Raw genomic sequence first — 15731 nt, 5'->3', positions numbered from 1 at the left:
GAATAGCATAACCCTTGACTGCATTAACGCATAAAGGGAAGAAATTTGAATGGAAGAATGAACAAGAGAAAGCGTTCCAGTTATTGAAGAAAAAGCTAACTACGGCACCTATATTGTCATTGCCTGAAGGGAATGATGATTTTGTGATTTATTGTGACGCATCAAAGCAAGGTCTCGGTTGTGTATTAATGCAACAAACAAAGGTGATTGCTTATGCGTCTAGACAATTGAAGATTCACGAACAAAATTATACGACGCATGATTTGGAATTAGGCGCGGTTGTTTTTGCATTAAAGACTTGGAGGCACTACTTATATGGGGTCAAAAGTATTATATATACCGACCACAAAAGTCTTCAACACATATTTAATCAGAAACAACTGAATATGAGGCAGCGTAGGTGGATTGAATTGTTGAATGATTATGACTTTGAGATTCGTTACCACCCCGGGAAGGCAAATGTGGTAGCCGACGCCTTGAGCAGGAAGGACAGAGAACCCATTCGAGTAAAATCTATGAATATAATGATTCACAATAACCTTACTACTCAAATAAAGGAAGCGCAACAAGGAGTTTTAAAAGAGGGAAATTTAAAGGATGAAATACCCAAAGGATCGGAGAAACATCTTAATATTCGGAAAGACGGAACCCGGTATAGGGCTGAAAGGATTTGGATACCAAAATTTAGAGATATGAGAGAAATGGTACTTAGAGAAGCTCATAAAACCAGATACTCAATACATCCTGGAACGGGGAAGATGTACAAGGATCTCAAGAAACATTTTTGGTGGCCGGGTATGAAAGCCGATGTTGCTAAATACGTTGGAGAATGTTTGACGTGTTCTAAGGTCAAAGCTGAGCATCAGAAACCATCAGGTCTACTTCTACAACCCGAAATCCCGGAATGGAAATGGGAAAACATTACCCGGAATGGAAGTGGTTTTGACACTATTTGGGTAATAGTTGATCGTCTCACCAAATCAGCACACTTCCTGCCAATAAGAGAAGATGAAAATGAAGATATTTCGTATGCCCGAGAGACATGTTAAATTAACGTGGCTGACGTGTTATGATCCAAGTCGGGTCATACCCAATAACAAACTTACCGACACCTTATTCGTCTTTGATTTTAACGATTGGTTCGTTGATTAAATACGCGATACTTGAACTTTAAGAAAAATGGTTTTCTTAAATAATACTTGATGTGTATATATATAAATTATGGAATAATTTATATAATATGGATTTAATTATTTATAAGTTAAATAATTAATAACATTGTGGCACATTTTATATATTATTAGATTTATAAATGTTGTACACATATTAAATAAGATGGGAGTTTTATAAAATGTATTTTATAAAATCATCTTTTACAAAATAAACCCATTTTATTTATGGAGTGGGAAGTGGCATGGGAGTTTGAGTTCTAGTGTTAAGAACTTGTGCATTTGACCACCTTTTCCCATATATCCATATACACATGCTTGCTCTCTTGGGGACTCAAGATACATGAAAAATACATCAAGTAACTAGCAAAGAAAAAAAACTGCACACCCCTTTTTTGTGCTGCTGCCGTGACCCTTTCTAAAGGGAAAGGAGTTCATTTTTCTTTTTTGCAAGCTTGTTTCAAGTATAAATTAAATCCTAACTAAAGTACAAGGTGTTGGTTACAAGTTTGGGGTATAATCTCTTGAGGTTTCATCCATTTGAAGCTCCATTCAACATCATCATCTTCATCATCAACTACATAGCTTGGAGAAGGTATAAACACTTTACTTGCTTGTAGTTTGTAAGCATATTTCATAACTTGATCCTTCTTGGGTTTTAACTTTAATTGGTTAAAGTATAACAAGTTCTAAATGGCAATACTTACATGCTTCCGCTTAAATTTGTTTCTTAAAATGTTTTAAGTATTATGAATCTTGTTAAATCCCAACAATGGTATCTAGAGCCGAAGTTGTTGAAATATGCTTCGAGATGGTTATTAAACCCACTATAATTTTGCATTCTATGAACATGCATGAAGTAGAATGTAAAATTTTCAGTTTTGGGTGGTTGTCATTTTGGCCAAAATCACTTGTGATTCTGCATTCTGTACTGCAAATCACTTGTGATTCTGTATTGCCAATCACTTGTGATTCTGTGTTGCAGATCACTTGTGATTCTGTGTTGCCGATCACTTGTGATTCTGTATTGCCAATCACTTGTGATTCTGTATTGCAGATCACTTGTGATTCTGTGTTTCCAATCACTTGTGATTCTGTATTGCCTATCACTTATGTTGATGATGTTCACAATCTAAGCCTTGACCTTGTGTTTGGTTGCATGCATGGTTGATTGATATTTATTCAATTGGTTTGTAATAATATTTATTCATTTGGCATGTAATAATTCATTTGGTTATGTAATTTATTTTATATTTGGTATGTAAAATAGATTAGGTTGTAATTTCATTTTTTAGACAAAATGTATTAGGATATATTTTGTAAAATGATGAAGAATGATGAAGACTTGAAGAACACATGAAGAAGCATTTGGATGCAAGGTTAAGTGGGAGATTTGAAATCTCCTACTTTGTGTAATTACCCTTAACCGGTGGCATTTGTTTTCGGCTAAACAAATGTCTACCAAAAATGGCTTGATTGTGAACATATGATTTTGCATGCGTGGTTGTTTTGTATGATTATGTGGATTGTATGTTTGTATGCTACAAGTTAATCACACAAGTTAACAACAATCTAAAATGGCAATTTAAATTGGTTAAAATTGACATTATTAACGACATGCAAAACGTCAATTTAAATGGTTAAATTAAAAATGGCTAAAAGGACATTAATAAACGGTTATTAAGATCATGATTAGGATCATATATATAAAATGGTTTATAGACATGAAATTGGCTTTTCATAATGAACTATACACCAAATGCATGTTGGTGTATGGCAAATGTTTTCTTAAACTAGAATTTATGAAAACTTAAAATCCCTTATTAACAAGGCAAACAAGTTAAACGCCATCCTTTTGTGGAAACACTTAGACGTATTAGGAAACTCTTGATGGGATAAAGGTCACCTAACCGTCATGAGCGAACTAATATGAATAAGGTACACTTCGCATACATGTGGGATAAAGGTCACCTAACCACTTGTATGTTAAGTCTACAAGTCTATACAAGTAGGACGACTTGATTTGGGAATCATGAACTTAGGGTCACCGAAGCATGAAGAACAAATAGGCGTTGATGGGATAAATATGCCATACAAAAGGATTGCATGATCCCATAACTTAGAAGTTGCAAAAGGATTGCAATTGTCATATAATGACTACCTAGCTAAATCAAATAACGGGATAAAGGTCACCTAACTGAAATTTGATTTACCGTTGGATTCTAATATTTAATAAGTCAATTAAAATTTAAAAGGGTATTGAATGTTAAATTAAAAATCGATACTTAAACGAACTTTGTTAATTTTGTAGATGGCCGCAAATAACAACAACATGCAAAATGCACCACTTAACCTAAACAACCTATCATTAAGGTCTCTCCTCGAGAAAGACAAACTCAACCATACGAACTTTATGGATTGGTTCCGTAATCTTAGGATTGTCCTCAAACTTGAGGACAAAGCGTATGTGTTGGAGGACCCTATTCCCGACCAACCGGATGAGGAAGATATAGAGGGCATGGCTTATTATGACAAGTATTGCGCCGATTCGGTGCAAGTCGCTTGTCTAATGCTTGGGACTATGATACCCGAACTCCAAAAGGATTTCGAACATCATAGTGCATATGACATGATTACGCAATTGAAGGAGATGTTCCTTCAACAAGCACGTGTCGAGCGCTTCGAAACGGTTCGAGCGCTACATGCATGTCGTATGGATGACACCCAATCCGTCTCCTCTTATGTCCTCAAAATGAAGAGCCTTATTGATCGTGCTAACCGTCTTAACCTAAACATATCAAATGAGTTAGCCACCGATCTTATCCTTAATTCCCTATCAAAAAGGTTTGATCAATTTGTAATTAATTACAATATGAATGGGATGGATAAGAGCATAGGTGAGCTTCACGGTATGCTTAGAACGGAGGAAACTAGCATGGGTAAAAGGGCTTTACCCGTGTTAGCAATCGATCAAGGTGGGTCAAAAGGTAACACCTCTAAGCCAAAGGTGGCTAAGAGAAAAGGACCCGCCCATCAAGGCAAAGGGAAAGGGAAGATGGTTACCCCAACCATCAACAAGGCTAAGAAGCAAAAGGTAGCCGAGAAGGCAAACCCCAAAGAAGACCCATGTTTCGGTTGCGGTGAGATGGGTCATTGGAAACGAAACTGTCCGGTCTATCTTAAGGAGTTGAAGGACAAGAGGGATGCAGGGCAAACCTCAGGTAATATGTATATGGTATATATAGAGCTTAGTATTACTTCTTCTAATACATGGGTATTAGACACGGGATGTGGAACTCATATTTGCAATTCTTTGCAGGGGTTCAAAAGAAGTGAACATAAGGCGGGAACATCAAGTCTCTATATGGGCAATGGTGCAAAGGTGCATGTTAAAGCTCAAGGAGATTTTATTTTGAAGCTTCCAAGCGGATTGGAACTTATTTTAGAAAATGTTTTGTATGCTCCGGATTTGTGTAGAAACATTATTTCTATTTCTCGCTTAAAACAATGTGGTTACGTTGTTAATTTTATTGATGATGATATTCATGTTTCTAAAGATAATGTATTCTATTTCAAGGCTTCGCCTTCAAATGGAATTTATGAATTGGTTCATGATGACACATCATCTAGTAGCTCAATGTACCATACAAGCACCAAGAAACTCAAAAGGGATTTGAGTGATTCCTACTTATGGCATTGTCGCCTTGGTCACATAAACAAGAACCGAATACATACACTTCAAAAGAATGGACTTTTGAAATCAAATGAAATGGATTCGTTTGAAGTATGTGAATCTTGTTTACAAGGCAAGATGACTAAAGCACCTTTCAAAGGGACCTATGAAAGGGCTAAAGATTTATTGGGATTAATACATTCGGATGTATGTGGACCCTTTAAACCCATGACTAGGAAAGGTGAAAGATATTTTGTTACTTTCATTGATGACTTTAGTCATTTCGGATATGTCTACTTATTAAGACACAAGGACGAAACGTTTGAAGCATTCGAAGAATATCAAAACGAAGTACAAAATCAACTCAATAAGACAATTAAGGTACTACGTACCGATAGAGGAGGTGAATACCTAAGCGATGCCTTCCAAGATCATCTTAGGAGTTGTGGGATTATCTCACAACTTACTCCACCCGGAACACCCCAACTTAATGGAGTTTCCGAAAGGAGAAACCGAACCCTAATGGATATGGTTCGATCTATGATGGCAAGAAGCTCGTTACCTCTGTCATTTTGGGGTTATTGTCTAAGCTCCGCGGCTCGTATTTTAAATATGGCCCCAACCAAGAAAGTGGAACGAACTCCTCATGAGATGTGGTTTGGAAAACCTCCTTCTCTATCATACTTAAAGGTATGGGGATGTGAAGCTTATCCTAAGCGTTACGTCCCTAATAAGTTGAATGCTCGATCCACGAAGTGTATCTTCATAGGATATCCCAAGGATGATATGGGATACTATTTCTATGATCCATCCGAGCAGAATGTATTTGTTGCTCGAAAGGCGGAATTCCTTGAAACTAAGTTCCTAATGGAAGGAAATAGTGAAAGGAAGATAGATCTTGAAGAGGTTCAAGATCAAGTAGATGATACACAATTGGTTGACACTAGCACTCAACATGAAAATGTTGATAGTGATCAAATGAATGATCAAAATACACAAGGCATTCGTAGATCTGGTAGGATTAGCAATCCTCCTGAGAGATATGGGTTTCTCATAGATGGTTGCTATACGGTTGATTTGGATGAACCGACAAACTACGAAGATGCTTTATCAAGGATCGATAAAGATAAATGGCAGGAAGCCATGAACGCCGAGATGCAATCCATGTATGAAAACCAAGTTTGGGAACTTGTTGTGCAACCTCCTAGCTCCAAGCTAGTTGATTGCAAATGGCTTTTCAAGAAGAAAACCGACATACATGGAAACTTGGATACATATAAAGCTAGACTTGTTGCAAAAGGTTTCACTCAAACTCAAGGGGTTGATTATGATGAAACTTTCTCGCCTGTGGCAATGCTAAAGTCTATTAGGATATTATTTGCCATTGCTGCTCACTACGACTATGAAATATGGCAAATGGATGTCAAAACCTCTTTCCTAAATGGATATCTTATGGAAGATGTCTATATGGTCCAGCCTGAAGGTTTTGTTGATCCAAAATATCCTAAAAGTGTATGCAAGTTAAAGAAGTCAATCTACGAATTGAAACAAGCATCTAGAATGTGGAATCATCGTTTTAATGAGGAAGCCGAGAAATTTGGCTTCATTAAAAATGGTGATGAAGCTTGTGTATATAAGAAAGCTAGTGGGAGCACTATCATGTTCCTTGTACTATATGTGGATGATATATTATTATTTGGGAATGATATTACCACAATGCAAGGAGTCAAAACTTGGCTAAATAGTTGCTTCTCCATTAAGGATCTTGGAGATGCACAATACATATTGGGGATAGGGATCTATAGGAATAGATCCAAGAGATTGATAGGTTTAAGTCAAAGTACATACATTGATAAAATCTTGAAAAGGTTCAAGATGGAAAACTCTAAGAGAGGTTTGGTACCTATTCAAAAAGGAACCGTTCTCAGTTCATCTCAGTGTCCTGCCACGGAAGATGAACAAGAGAGAATGAAGAAAGTCCCATACGCGTCTGCTATTGGGTCTATCATGTATGCAATGATATGTACTAGACCCGATGTGTCATGCGCTCTAAGCTTGACAAGTAGATACCAGAATAACCCAGGAAATAGTCATTGGATTGCTGTTAAAAGCATATTAAAATACCTTAGGAGGACTAAGGATATGTTTCTAATATATGGGTCTGGTGAGGAGGAACTCGCTGTAAAAGGTTACGTGGACGCGAGTTTTCAAACTGATCGAGATGACTCTCGATCACAATCCGGTTATGTCTTCATGTTAAATGGTGGTGCGGTCTCTTGGAAGAGTTCGAAACAGGAGGTTGTTGCGTTATCCACTACAGAGTCGGAGTACATTGCCGCCTCACTGGCAGCTCAGGAAGCTGCATGGATGAAGAAATTCATCGACGACTTAGGAGTGGTCCCTTCCATTCAGGACCCTCTTGAGATCTTTTGTGACAACGAGGGTGCGATTGCTCAAATCAAGGAACCTCGTGCCCATCAAAAGACTCGTCACATTGAGCGGAGATTCAACTACATAAGGGATGAAGTTGAAAAAGGAAAGATATGTATTCGCAAAGTTCATACAGATCATAATGTTGCGGATCCACTCACGAAGCTTTTACATGGGCCAAAACATGAGGGACATGTTTGTGCATTAGGGCTTCGATATTCTAGTGATTGGAATTGATCTATTTTATGTATTGTAACGGAACGAATTAGTTCAAACTCATTAATATAATTATGGTATTAATTTATTTATGAGTCATGTTCCAAATTTTGCATATTTTATCCATGAATAAACTATTATTCTAAATTCCGTAGTTGATCACATTTGTGGGAACAAGTGTGAGGTTTAGACTATTATGAACTCGGATTGGTATACATTCATAGGTTGAATGTGGGGCAAGGTTGCAACCAAGGTTCATAGATATTTGTGGGAAACAAATATTGGAAGACCCGCTCTCAAGAATTACTGTATAGAGCCTTTGTGGTTGATCACATGTAATCTTGAGTAAAGGCGAATATCATTGTATCCTCTGACCTGAGATACATATTGGGTTCGGATATTCACCAAGTACTGTGCCTTGATTCTTTCCTTCGCTATTCTGAAACATGGTAGTACATAAGGAAGAACTCAGGTATATTACAAAGTGTATATCTAGGACGTATGTAGTCAAGATGGAATTTGTCCCTCTTATTCGTTGAGAGTCAGATGTCTAAGGCCTGAAAAGTTAAATCTATAAGAGAGTGATCACTCTGTATCTCTTGGATTTAACATGACATCTAGGACAAAAGGAAATAATGAAAGATTCGCCTAATCATGTTCGAGATGGGAACTCGAAAGGGATGATGTTATTGAATGGCACAAAGTCATAACATATTAGGGGTGATGGACGGTGTGTTAGGCTGTATCCATCACTTGCATTAATTTCTTATGTTTCTCGTGCAAGTGGGAGATTGAAGATATTTCGTATGCCCGAGAGACATGTTAAATTAACGTGGCTGACGTGTTATGATCCAAGTCGGGTCATACGCAATAACAAACTTACCGACACCTTATTCGTCTTTGATTTTAACGATTGGTTCGTTGATTAAATACGCGATACTTGAACTTTAAGAAAAATGGTTTTCTTAAATAATACTTGATGTGTATATATATAAATTATGGAATAATTTATATAATATGGATTTAATTATTTATAAGTTAAATAATTAATAACATTGTGGCACATTTTATATATTATTAGATTTATAAATGTTGTACACATATTAAATAAGATGGGAGTTTTATAAAATGTATTTTATAAAATCATCTTTTATAAAATAAACCCATTTTATTTATGGAGTGGGAAGTGGCATGGGAGTTTGAGTTCTAGTGTTAAGAACTTGTGCATTTGACCACCTTTTCCCATATATCCATATACACATGCTTGCTCTCTTGGGGACTCAAGATACATGAAAAATACATCAAGTAACTAGCAAAGAAAAAAAACTGCACACCCCTTTTTTGTGCTGCTGCCGTGACCCTTTCTAAAGGGAAAGGAGTTCATTTTTCTTTTTTGCAAGCTTGTTTCAAGTATAAATTAAATCCTAACTAAAGTACAAGGTGTTGGTTACAAGTTTGGGGTATAATCTCTTGAGGTTTCATCCATTTGAAGCTCCATTCAACATCATCATCTTCATCATCAACTACATAGCTTGGAGAAGGTATAAACACTTTACTTGCTTGTAGTTTGTAAGCATATTTCATAACTTGATCCTTCTTGGGTTTTAACTTTAATTGGTTAAAGTATAACAAGTTCTAAATGGCAATACTTACATGCTTCCGCTTAAATTTGTTTCTTAAAATGTTTTAAGTATTATGAATCTTGTTAAATCCCAACAGAAAAGATGGAGAAGTTAGCACGACTGTATTTGAAGGAAGTCATCTCCATACATGGAATACCAATCTCTATTATCTCTGATAGGGATGGCAGATTTATTTCAAGATTCTGGCAGACATTACAGCAAGCATTAGGAACTCGTCTAGACATGAGTACTGCCTATCATCCACAAACTGATGGGCAGAGCGAAAGGATGATAAAAACGCTTGAAGACATGCTACGAGCATGTGTTATTGATTTCGGAAACAGTTGGGATCGACATCTACCGTTAGCAGAATTTTCCTACAACAACAGCTACCATTCAAGCATTGAGATGGCGTCGTTTGAAGCACTTTATGGTAGAAAGTACAGGTCTCCGATTTGTTGGAGTGAAGTGGGGGATAGACAGATTACGGGTCCGAAGATAATACAAGAAACTACCAAGAAGATCATCCAAATTCAACAACGGTTGAAAACCGCCCAAAGTCGACAAAAGAGCTACGCTGACATTAAAAGAAAAAATATAGAATTTGAAATTGGAGAGATGGTCATGCTTAAAGTTGCACCTTGGAAAGGCGTTGTTCGATTTGGTAAACGAGGGAAATTAAATTCAAGGTATCATGGACCATTCAAGATTATCGATCGTGTCGGATCAGTAGCTTACCGACTTGAGTTACCTCAACAACTCGCGGCTGTACATAACACTTTCCACGTCTCGAATTTGAAGAAATGTTTTGCTAAAGAAGATCTCACTATTCCATTAGATGAAATCCAAATCAACGAAAAACTTCAATTTATCGAAGAACCCGTCGAAATAATGGATCGTGAGGTTAAAAGACTTAAGCAAAACAAGATACCAATTGTTAAGGTTCGATGGAATGCTCGTAGAGGACCCGAGTTCACCTGGGAATGAGAAGACTAGATAAAGAAGAAATACCCGCACTTATTTCCAGAAGATACGTCAACACCTCCAACTACTTAAAATTTCGGGACGAAATTTATTTAACGGGTAGGTACTGTAGTGACCCGAACTTTTCCATGTTTATATATATTAAATGAAATTGTTATTTACATGATTAAGTTTTTCCAACATATTAAGCAATCAAACTTGTTAAGACTTGATTAATTGAAATAGGTTTCATATTGACAATTGACCACCCAAGTTGACCGGTGATTCACGAACGTTAAAACTTGTAAAAACTATATGATGACATATATATGGTTATATATATAGTTAACATGATATTATGATAAGTAAACATATCATTAAGTATATTAATAATGAACTACATATGTAAAAACAAGACTACTAACTTAATGATTTTGAAACGAGACATATATGTAACGATTATCGTTGTAACGACATTTAATGTATATATATATATATATATATATATATATATATATATATATATATATATATATATATATATCATACTAAGAGATATTCGTACATCATAATATTATGATAATATAATAATTTAAAATCTCATTTGATATTATAAACATTGGGTTAACAACATTTAACAAGATCGTTAACCTAAAGGTTTCAAAACAACACTTACCTGTAACGACTAACGATGACTTAACGACTCAGTTAAAATGTATATACATGTATTGTTTTAATATGTATTCATACACTTTTTAAAGACTTCAATACACTTATCAAAATACTTCTATTTAACAAAAATGCTTACAATTACATCCTCGTTCAGTTTTATCAACAATTCTACTCGTATGCACCCGTATTCGTACTCGTACAATACACAACTTTCAGATGTATGTACTATTGGTATATACACTCCAATGATCAGCTCTTAGCAGCCCATGTGAGTCACCTAACACATGTGGGAACCATCATTTGGCAACTAGCATGAAATATCTCATAAAATTACAAAAATATGAGTAATCATTCATGACTTATTTACATGAAAACAAAATTACATATCCTTTATATCTAATCCATACACCAACGACCAAAAACACCTACAAACACTTTCATTCTTCAATTTTATTCATCTAATTAATCTCTCTTAAGTTCTATCTTCAACTTCTAAGTGTTCTTCATAAATTCCAAAAGTTCTAGTTTCATAAAATCAAGAATACTTTCAAGTTTACTAGCTCACTTCCAATCTTGTAAGGTGATCATCCAACCTTAAGAAATCTTTGTTTCTTACAGTAGGTTATCATTCTAATACAAGGTAATAATCATATTCAAACTTTGGTTCAATTTCTATAACTATAACAATCTTATTTCAAGTGATGATCTTACTTGAACTTCTTTTCGTGTCATGATTCTGCTTCAAGAACTTCGAGCCATCCAAGGATCCGTTGAAGCTAGATCCATTTTTCTCTTTTCTAGTAGGTTTATCCAAGGAACTTAAGGTAGTAATGATGTTCATAATATCATTCGATTCATACATAAAAAGCTATCATATTCGAAGTGGTAAACTAGTAATCACTAGAACATAGTTTAGTTAATTCTAAACTTTTCGCAAATAAAGTTAATCCTTCTAACTACACTTTTAAAATCAACTATACACATGATCTATATCTATATGATATGCTAACTTAATGATTTAAAACCCGGAAACACGATAAACACCATAAAACCGGATTTACGCCGTCGTAGTTACAACCGGGGGCTGTTTTGGTTTGGATAATTAAAACTATGAAAAACTTTGATTTAAAAGCTATACTTCTGGGAAAATGATTTTTCTTATGAACATGAAACCATATCCAAAAATCATGGTTAAACTCAAAGTGAAAGTATGTTTTTCAAAACAGTCATCAAGATGTCGTTCTTTCGACGGAAATGACTACCTCTTTCAAAAACGACTTGTAACTTGTTTTTCCGACTATAAACCTATACCTTTTATGTTTAGTTTCATAAAGTCAAGTTTAATACGAAATCGTGGCCGCTTAAATCACTCAAAACAGATTAGAAACGAATAAATGGCGAGCAAAAGAAAATTGGTAAAAACTACTCATTTTAGCTACGTGAAAATTGGTAACAAATCTATTCCAACCATAACTTAATCAACTTGTATTGTATATTATGTAATCTTGAGATACCATAGACACGTATACAATGTTTCGACCTATCATGTCGACACATCTATATATATTTCGGAACAACCATAGACACTCTATATGTGAATGTTGGAGTTAGCTATACAGGGTTGAGGTTGATTCCAAAATATATATAGTTTGAGTTGTGATCAATACTGAGATACGTATACACTGGGTCGTGGATTGATTCAAGATAATATTTATCGATTTATTTCTGTACATCTAACTGCGAACAACTAGTTGTAGGTTACTAACGAGGACAGCTGACTTAATAAACTTAAAACATCAAAATGTATTAAAAGTATTGTAAATATATTTTGAACATACTTTGATATATATGTATATATTGTTATAGGTGTAGGTTTTTCGTATGCCCGAGAGACATATTAAATTAATGTGGCTAATGTGTTATGATCCAAGTCGGGTCATACCCAATAACAAGCTTACCGACACCATATATGTATTTAAACTTAACGAATGGATCGTTATGAAAATACGCGACACTTGGATTTCAGAAAATCGGGTTTCTGAAATATTTTCACTTGAGATAAATTATTTGGATAATTTATATAATGAGGATTTAATTATTTATGGGTGTAAATAATTAAAATGTGTTATATTTTATAAATGGTTTTATAAAATATGCAAGTAACAAAACAAATACATGAATTTATATAAATTGTTTTGTAAACAATTTAACTATATATATAAATGCATTTGGGTGGCAGAATTTTGGTCTCCAAGGGAGCATCTTTTACTTGTATTTTGTTACTTTTGAGGGCACAATTCCTCATACAAAATGCTAGTCTCTATAACCATGCATTTGACTCAAGTGAGAGAAGAAGATATACAAAAATAACACACTAAAATTCTGGTTTGGGAGCTGAATCTGGCCGAAACTGTTTGGCTTCAAAGAGGCTCCTTTTGCTTGTTATTTTAGCTCTCATTAGTGTCTAAAATCCTAACTTATCAAAGGTGGTGTTGGTACACAAAAGGCTTGGGGTATAGCACACTTGAGGCTTCAAGTTAGAAGCTTTTTCAAGTCATCATCTTCATCTACTTCCTGCTCATTTTGGAGCAGTTGCTGTTCGGTTTTTGGAAGCTAAATAAGGTGGTCTTGAAGCTTGGTTTATTAGCTCATTAAGGTTCTAAGGTGTAGCCAAGTTAAAGGGTAGTGTTGGTGCATTACTCCTTCATCATTTGTTCTTCATTTCAGCCCTCAAACCTTGTTTTGAGGAGGTATAATTCACTCCCTTCCTTTTAATTTGTGAGCATTATTTCACAACTTGATCCATGGGGTTTAGCTTTAAATTGGTTAAAGTTTAACAAGTAAAACTTAATAATTACACGCTTCCGCTTTTAATTGATTCTTAAATGGTTTTAAGTATAATGGAACTTGTTAAATCCCAACAATGGTATCTAGAGCCGAAGTTGTTGAAATATGCTTCGAATTATTGTTTTAAAACCCACTATATTTGCATTCTAAGTACATGCATGAAAGAAGAATGCAAAAATTGTTGGTTTTGGGTGGGTACTTCATTATGGCCGAATTTATTAGGGTTCAAAATTGGGTTTTGAGCTCTATCATTTGGTCATATTTTGTTGCATGTTAAAGTTCACAATCCTAGCCTTGACCTTGTGTTGATTGCATGTTATATTTGATTGATTTGTTATATTCATTTGGTATGTAATATTATTCATTCAATTGGCATGTAATAATTATTATTTTGGCTATGTAATTTGTTTTACATTTGGTATGTAAAATAGAATAGGTTGTATTTCATTTTCTAGATAAAAATGTATTAGGATACATATTTTGTAAAAATGAAGAACAAGATGATGAAGACTTGAAGAACACAAGGAGCATTTGGATGCAAGGTTAAGTGGGAGATTGTAATCTCCTACTTTGTATTATTACCCCTTAACCCGGTGACATTTGTTTTCGGCTAAACAAATGTCCACCAAAATGGCTAGATTGTGAACATATTTTTTTTGCATGTGTGGTTGTTTGTATGATTATTGTTTTGTATGTTTGGTTGATACAATTAATCACAAGATAACAACAAACAAAACGACAATTTAATTGGTTAAATTAGACGTTCTAAGTACATGCAAAATGGCAATTTAAATGGTTAAATTAAAATAGCAACCAAAACCCTTAATAAATGGTTATTAAGAACATGATAAGGATCATACATATAAAATGGTTTATATCAAGTAATTGGCTTAATTACAAAACATGAAAATGGATTTTCAAATAAACCATACACTAAATGCATGTTGGTGTATGGTGCAAAAGTTTTCCTAAACTAGAAATAACGAAAACTCAAAATCCCTTTAACAAACAAGCTAAACAAGTTTAACGCCATCCTTTTGTGAAAACACTTAGACATATTAAGAAACTCTTGACGGGATAAAGGTCACCTAACCGTTATGAGCGGACTAATATGAATAAGGTAAATTTCGCACACTTGTGGGATAAAGGTCACCTAACCACTTGTATGTTGAATTTACATGTTTACACAAGTAGGACGACTTGATTTGAGAATCATGAACTTAGGGTCACCGAAGCATGAGGAACAAATAGGCGTTGATGGGATAAATATGCCATGCAAAAGGATTGCATGATCCCATAACTTAGAAGTTGCAAAAGGATTGCAATTGTCATATAATGACTACCTAGCTAAATCAAATGACGGGATAAAGGTCACCTAACCGAAATTTGGTTTACCGTTGGATTCTAATATTTAATAAGTCAATTGAAATATAAAAGGGTATTGTTTATTAAATTTAAAATCGATACTTAAATGAACTTTGTTAAATTTTGTAGATGGCCGCCAATAACAACAACAACATTCCAAACGCACCACTTAACCTAAACCACCTATCATTAAGGTCTCTCCTCGAGAAAGACAAGCTCAACCATACTAACTTTATGGATTGGTTCCGCAATCTTCGGATTGTCCTCAAACAAGAGGATAAAGCGTATGTACTTGAGGACCCCATTCCCGATCAACCGGATGAGAATGATGTGGAGGCAATGGCCTCTTACGATAAGTATTGCCACGACTCCCTTCAAGTCTCATGCTTAATGCTTGGGACTATGATACCCGAACTCCAAAAGGATTTCGAGCATCATAGTGCATACGACATGATAACGCAATTGAAGGAGATGTTCCTTCAACAAGCGCGTGTCGAGCGCTTCGAAACGGTTCGGGCGCTACATGCTTGTCGTATGGACGATACCCAATCGGTTTCATCTTATGTACTTAAGATGAAAAGCCTTATCGATCGTGCAAACCGTCTTAACCTAAACATATCTAATGAGTTAGCCACCGATCTTATCCTTAACTCCCTATCAAAAAGGTTTGATCAATTTGTAATTAATTACAATATGAATGGGATGGATAAGAGCATAGGTGAGCTTCACGGTATGCTTAGAACGGCCGAAACTAGCATGGGTAAAAGGGCTTTA

This window comes from Rutidosis leptorrhynchoides, chromosome 2, assembly GCF_046630445.1.
Source record: "Rutidosis leptorrhynchoides isolate AG116_Rl617_1_P2 chromosome 2, CSIRO_AGI_Rlap_v1, whole genome shotgun sequence".
NCBI classification, from domain to species: domain Eukaryota; kingdom Viridiplantae; phylum Streptophyta; class Magnoliopsida; order Asterales; family Asteraceae; genus Rutidosis; species Rutidosis leptorrhynchoides.
The sequence above is the reverse complement of the archived record's forward strand: the minus strand, read 5'-3'. Positions refer to the sequence as shown.